The sequence below is a fragment of the Nicotiana tabacum genome, chromosome 18 (genome assembly GCF_000715075.1).
Source record: "Nicotiana tabacum cultivar K326 chromosome 18, ASM71507v2, whole genome shotgun sequence".
Classification (NCBI taxonomy): Eukaryota; Viridiplantae; Streptophyta; class Magnoliopsida; order Solanales; family Solanaceae; genus Nicotiana; species Nicotiana tabacum.
The window spans coordinates 9864177-9871053 of NC_134097.1; the positions used below are offsets into that span (position 1 = coordinate 9864177).

Genomic DNA, 6877 nt, shown 5'->3' on the forward strand with positions numbered 1-6877 from the left:
TTGTTGTTGTTGTAATGTTGGGAATATGTGACATGTGCTACGTTCTTCTACAAGTTATCAGCCCAAAAAGAAATGAAGCAAAACTGAGAGTTTGGGATTTTCTTTAAAGGGTGGTTGCCCCTCTCTGTTCTGCTGTTGATTTTTCTCTATTCACAAAAAGCCAACAGCCCTTGTCATGGAAACAACAGAAACATGAAGAATATAATCAAACAATATTACTCCTCCTAGTACTACTACATATTTGCCTTTCCTCTGTGTGTGTGGTGTGTTGTTTTTTTGGCGTTGATGGAACGTGCATAAAGAGGCAATGATGCTTGTGTCAAGGTAGGCTGCCTACAGTACACCCCTTAGGGAGCGGCGCTTCCCCTGACCCCTGCCTGAATGCGGGTTGCTTTGTGCACTGGGCTATCCTTTTTTATAGAAGGTGCATAAAGAGGCAATGATGATGATGATTCTATATCTGCGCTAATCAATTACGGCATGGGGATTGTATGACCCGTATCTTGGCTTGGCAACTTGGTATAGCCTGTGACTGAGGTTTCTCTCTCACATGCAAGCAATGTTTGTAGCCATGGCATGGCTGACTTCTTATTTGCCTTATCATAACACACATCTGAGCCGTTTAACGTTGGCCTCAAACCATCTTATTTGTGCAAATCTTGTTTTTCTTTCTGGGCTATGTTCAATTACGGAATTGAGAAAATATCCGATTTATATCTTGGCGGGGTGACCGGTTACGGCTTTATGTAGCAAACTGGTCTCTGCAGCCATGGTGATGTCGCCTTCTCTTATGCTATGGTAAGAGACACAACAAATCTGAGCCCTTGCTGTTCTGCCGTTGATTTCCTCCATTATATAAAAACCAACAGCCCTTGTTTATGATAAAAGCAGAAAGAGCAAAAAGGATTCAAGTTATATACACTGACATCTTGGTCTTTCCTGGTGTGTGTTGTTTTTCGGTGCGGAAAGAAGGTACATAAAGAGGCAATGATGATGATGTTTCTATATCTAGGCTAACCAATTCGGGCATTGAGATGACCTGACCCGTATCTTGGCAAGGTAACCCAGTATGGCCTGTGAATTGTGATTGAGACTTCCTGTCTTTGACATGCAACCGGTGTTTTGCAGACATGGCGTGACTGGCTTCTCTTTTGCCTTATCATAACACACATTTGAGCCTCATTTGCTTGAAAGGGAAAAAGAAAGAATCTTTTTGATGATTCAATGTTGGGATATGTCGGATGGGCGGCTTTCTGCTGCAAGTTATAAATCATCCGGCACTCCTACTGAATCACCATATTTGCTCAGTATGAGCTGAGAATAGCCTAGAAAGAAGGAAGAATGAGGCATCAGAGAGATTGGTTTTTTTTTTTTGTAAAGGGTGGTTGTCCCTCTCTGTTATGCCTGTGATTCTCCTCTGGTAACCAAAAAATACCCAACAGCCCTTTGAATTATACAAGAAAAGAAAAAAAATAAACAGTCATCAAAACACACCCCTATATTCCTCTTCTCTTCTCTTTATGCTGCTGCTACTTATACTGTAAATGGGCTGTGATGATTGCTTTCCTTTCTGGCTATGCTCAATCATGGCCTTGAGAAAATATGGCGGGGCGGCCTGGTATGGCTTTTGTATAGCAAATTGGTGTTTGCAGCCATGGTTGGGGTTGCTTTCTTTTTTGCTTTGTCAAAAGATACAGTAAATCCGAGCCTCACTTTTTAACCTAAAGGCCCGTGTAAGTCTCGGTTTAAAAAACTTAACTGTCCCGGGAAATTCGGAGGTGAAAAACCAAGGAATTTCTCATATAAGTTGTTGTCTTTACTCTGTCTGAGAGCCGACCACCCTAGACCTCTCGTGGGTCTGAGAACGATCCTCTACTGTTCAGTGGCCCAAGGGCCACCAAAGATATGCTAATCACGGTCTGGCTCATGGCCACATTTCATCCACTTAGACTTGGTTTCCTATCTCCTTAGAACTCAAGGATACAGCAGTGGTACAAGCCTATAGAACAAATGTTGTTCAAGTAAGGTCGACGAGCCTATAGAACAGATGCTGTTCAAGTAAGGTCTCAAAAAAAAAAACCCAAAGAATTGCTCTAGAAAGGACGGTTAGCCCAGAAAGAAAGAGAAAGAAATGAGGCAAAACAGAGAGTATTGGGATTTTCTTTAAGAGGGTGGTTGCCCCGCTCTGTTCACCATTGATTTTCCTCCATTATTATAAAACAACAGCCCATTGTTTGTGGAAACAAGCAGAAGCATAAACTGAAAAAACAAAAAGGATTTTATGTTATATACACTGACATCTCTATCTTCACTTTGTGTTTGTGTGTGTGTTGTTTATTCAGTGTGGATGGTTGTGCGATTAAGAGGCTGTGATGATGACGTTTCTCTATCTGAGCTTAACCAATTCGGGCATGGAGATGACCCGTATCGTGGCATGGCAACCTGGTATGGCCTGTGACTGAGATTTCTGTCTCACACATGCAACCGGTGTTTTGCAGCCATGGCATTGCCTTATCATAGGGATTTTTGGATATGTTGAACCTGCAATTTTCTGCTTACATGGAACAAAGAAAAAGCTCAGAAGGGAGAGAATGAGGCTACAGAGGCTATAGGGATTTTTGGTGAAAGGGTGGTTGCCTCTCTTTGCATTAGCCTATGATTTCTCAAAACAATCCCAACAGCCCTTTCTTCAAGAATATTTTGCATGGTATGGCCAGTTTTAGGACTACTATTTACATAGGGAGATTTGCACAAATAGGATCACTTGAATCTTCGATGCAGTATGCATTTTCTTTTCTTCCTTTCGTTTATGCTTCAGCCGGAGCATTCAATGCTGCCGGTGATTATAATCGGCGGCTAAAAAGAGGCTGTGATGATTTTGTCAATTCTTTCAGTTCCTTCTGAGCTTATCAATTGGGCATTTGAGATTACCCGACCGGTATCTTGGCAGGGCATTCCCCAGGTCTCCCTTGGTGATTTTTGCTGCCATGGCGTCGTCGACTATGTCTTTTTGCCTGAGCTATAACACTGATCTGAGCCTCGCTTTCGCTTTCCCCTTTATAAAATGGATATAGGCAGAGGCGGACTCAAGATTTGAACTTAAAAGTTCTTAGCACTATATTTGGGTTCAGAATCTAACACGAAAATAGCAAAAATCTCATTAGCTCAAGTCTGAGGCTGTGGTGAAAGCTTCTTTGCCAATTATCACTCTAATGAAAAACATTTCCTATTGCAAAACCACCCTTTTGGTGAAATTACACATGACCTCTCCCTTTTCCTTTTCTTGTTACTCTCTCTGGTCCATTAGGCTATGAAGATTTTATCTTCTGCAGAAGATGAATCAGGCATATAACTCTATGGAGCTGATAAAACTGTCTTGGCGTGGCAGCTCAGATGGGTCTGTGAGATATGGGGGGGAGGGGGTACCCTTTTTGGTGCTTCTTAATCTGTCTCATAAGGCTAATTGTTGCTTGCAGCCATGGCGGATTTTTCAAAGCTTTTTGATTTTTGTCTGAGAGAAGGCGAATCTGAGCCTACCCCATTATTGTGATTTGGTTTTTGGTTTTCCCTCTGCTCCTTGATTACATAAGCAAAAATTTGAGCTCATAACTTCATTTTACAGTCAGATATATGAATACTCACTAGCCATTCTTCTCCATATGGGCCCCTTTCATTCCAGTATTCAATAGATTTAGGTTCTTAAACACTTGGTGAAACACATTAGTTTAATTTTAGGACTTGGTGAAAGCAGAGAGCTCTGGGGAGATTCTGTGGGTGGTTTTGACCCTCTCTGTAATTCTCCAGTGTTTATGATTACTCAAAAGAAAATATTTTTAATATGCAAATACACACTTTTGGTGAAATTATGCTCCACCTCCCTATTTTCCCTTTCTTGTTATTCCCTCCGTTATGAGCAATGAGACTAAAGATTTTCTCTTTTATTTTATTTTGGTTTGACGATGCTATGAGTTAAGTTTAAATAAAGAAGTAAGGATTTATATCGTCGACCCAAACCTGTGTGGGACTGAGGCATAGTTGGTGTTGCTGTTTGTGTAGATGAATCAATCATTTTTCTCTCGAGCTGAAAAAACTGTATCTTGGCATGTCAACTCATATGGGTCTGAAATATTGTGGAAAAATTTCATTCGTGTTTCTTTTCTGTCTCATAAGTCTCACTGATGCTTGAAGCCATGACAGTTCTTAAAGCTTATGTTTTTTTGTGTGAGAAAAGAAAAATCTTAGCCTATCCCATTACCTAGACTAGATTGTGCTAAAAGAATGAGGCTTCATATGACTCACAGAATGCAGGAGTTTCTTGGGTGGTTTCTCTGTTCGTTTTTAGTTTGACAGCGTATGAATTCCTTGATTCTTTTTCTATCAACAGCCAACAACAACAACAACAATCCAGTATAATCCCACTAGTGGGGTCTGGGGAGGGTAATGTGTACACAGACCTTACCCCTACCCTGGGGTAGAGAGTCTGTTTCGGATAGACCCTCGGCTCCTCTCCCTCCGAGAACTCCCCACCTTGCTCTTGGGGTGACTCGAACTCACAACCTCTTGGTTGGAAGTGGAGGGTGCTTACCACTAGAGCAACCCACTCTTTTCTATCAACAGCCCTGGCATCAAAAAATGTTGATGAAAAGAATGATGACAATGATGCTAAATCAGTCATCTATGTCTTTATCCCGAATAGTTTGGGTCGGCTATATGAACCTGTGTTCATTCACTCTAAACCCTAAACCTAGTGAACGAGGCTGTGATGATCTTATCCAGAAAGCTTGAAATCTCAGATATTTGTGCTGATTCTTAGCTTGGCTGGGGAACGTAGGGGGAGTTTTGGTTTTTAGCTTTGGTTTTTGATACTTTTAAACAAATCTGAGCCTCATTTTTGTGTTACTTTCAATTCCTTGGACAATCTGTCAACATTTTCTTTTCTGGTTCTTTTTTTATGTCTACATTTTTCTAGGTTATTACCCCCTCTTCATACAACAACCATGCTTCAGTTTCAAGCTAGTTGCAGTCAGTTATATGAATCCTCACTATTTTTTCTACTTCATTTGGACCCATTTTATTCCAACATTCGATAATTTGAGGCTCTCTTAACTCTAGAAGTTCTAACGTACAAATCTTGAAATATACTAAAAGGCCTCCCAGTAAACACTACACGTAATGTAAGTGTACAAAGCCTTATTCCACTTTTGAAAAGAAGTTTCATGTATTCTCCTCAAATTTTGATTCCATTTTCTGGATCTTTAGAATCCACATTCTCTGAGGCAGTGAAGATTATCTTAATAAGACTGAACAATATTTTTGAGCTAATTCCTGGCTTGGCACTTGGAAGGTCTGTGAAGGATGTTGTTCCTTCTCATGAGGCAACCATGTATGCAGCTATGAAAGTTTTAGCTCTGCTCTTTGATTAAATAGGCGAAAATCTGAGCCTCCTCCATACCTCAGTTTAACTTTTGTTTGAACACTGTAATTGTATATTGGTGAAGCTTTCTGGGAATAAATTTGAACTTAAATGTCAGTCTTAAACTGATTTCGAGTTTCATAGTTGTTTTGTGATAGTTGGGTTTTCATGAAAAAAATTACAAAAAATGTCATGGTCTCTTGTCTTGATGTCGTCATGTCTTTAATAGTTCATTCTGAATTTTTCTAACTTGCCCCGTATAAGAAATGATGATGATAGCAAAATTATTGATGGAGAGAATTGACAGAAAACAACTGTCTTTTAGCTTTCACTGACAAGCCCATCTAAAATTTGATAGGTAAGTATCTTCTTTGGCATATTTTTTAATCATCAGATATCCTAATTTGGAGTATAATAACTGTCTACTCATTGAGCATATCTCTTATGAAAGGCCTTTGAATTGGCTATTTTTTGGTTAATTGGTAGGTGGGGATATCCTTGCGCCTTAATAGCACTGGACTTTTCCAGTTTTACTTGAGATGTTCAAGCCTTCCTAGTCGACCAAGGTATTCAGCATTCTTGAAGACAAAGTTGCAGGTAATACATACTCTTTGCCTTTAGGACGAAATGTTTGAATGAAGCACAAACCTAGATTCTTATATGCCTTTTTCCCATGTTCTTGCTTGCAGTTCCTTTTGTGTTTCTTTACTAAAATCATTGTACGCTTTAGCTGCAACTGGACTAGAAGTCTAAAACAAAGAAGAGAGAGAGGGAGGGAGCGAGAGATTTGGGAATAAGTAGTATTTCGTTTCTTTTGTATTAAAAGGCTTTTAATTTTTGGAAAGCTCCCGCTCTGTTATGTGTTTTATTTGTATTGCAAGGTTAAAGAGAAAATTTGCAAGAAGCTTTGTTGTTGCTCTGAGTTGATTAATTGATGAAGCATCCTGATGTTGTGGTTGTTGGGAGGAGATTAACTGAGACCACCAGAGTTCAACTTCATGTTTGTCATTTGGATTAGAAAGTCAATTATGTCAGCACCTTCTTTAGTGCTTTCTGTTAGGCAAATAGAGCTGTCAATTGAAAGGCGTGTTGTTAATGCACATATGTAATTGATCATCTGTTCCAGGTTACGAGACCCATTATTAAATCCTTTCAAGTAAGTAGTAAATAATATCCTCTAGCAGGGATTTAAATGGAGATCTATTGGGACTCCCCTGGAAGCATTCTGACTTCCAGTCAAGGAAGCCGCCATAAGATGAACTGCGAGCGCTTGAGCAGGCAAGAATTGTATGTAAGGTTTTCTCTTTGTCTATTATCTGTAATTCTAGCCTGTATACAGGTAAGTAAAGCATGTGTGTGTTCTTCCTGTTAATTTTTTTTTAAAAAAAACGTGTGTTCCTTTTTCTCGTTAATAGTGGTCACCTTTGTGTATGTGCATGATCGAGAGTGAGATTTTGATCTCTG

The 6877-nt window shown here is 39.7% G+C and overlaps 1 non-coding gene across 1 annotated transcript; it reads right to left on the reverse strand.

Moving 5' to 3' along the window:
- Positions 1 to 1818: 1818 nt before the first annotated feature.
- Positions 1819 to 2031, reverse strand: LOC142173174 (small nucleolar RNA U3). The gene has a single exon (XR_012702604.1). It is a non-coding gene; the product is annotated as a small nucleolar RNA U3 (small nucleolar RNA).
- Positions 2032 to 6877: the final 4846 nt, after the last annotated feature.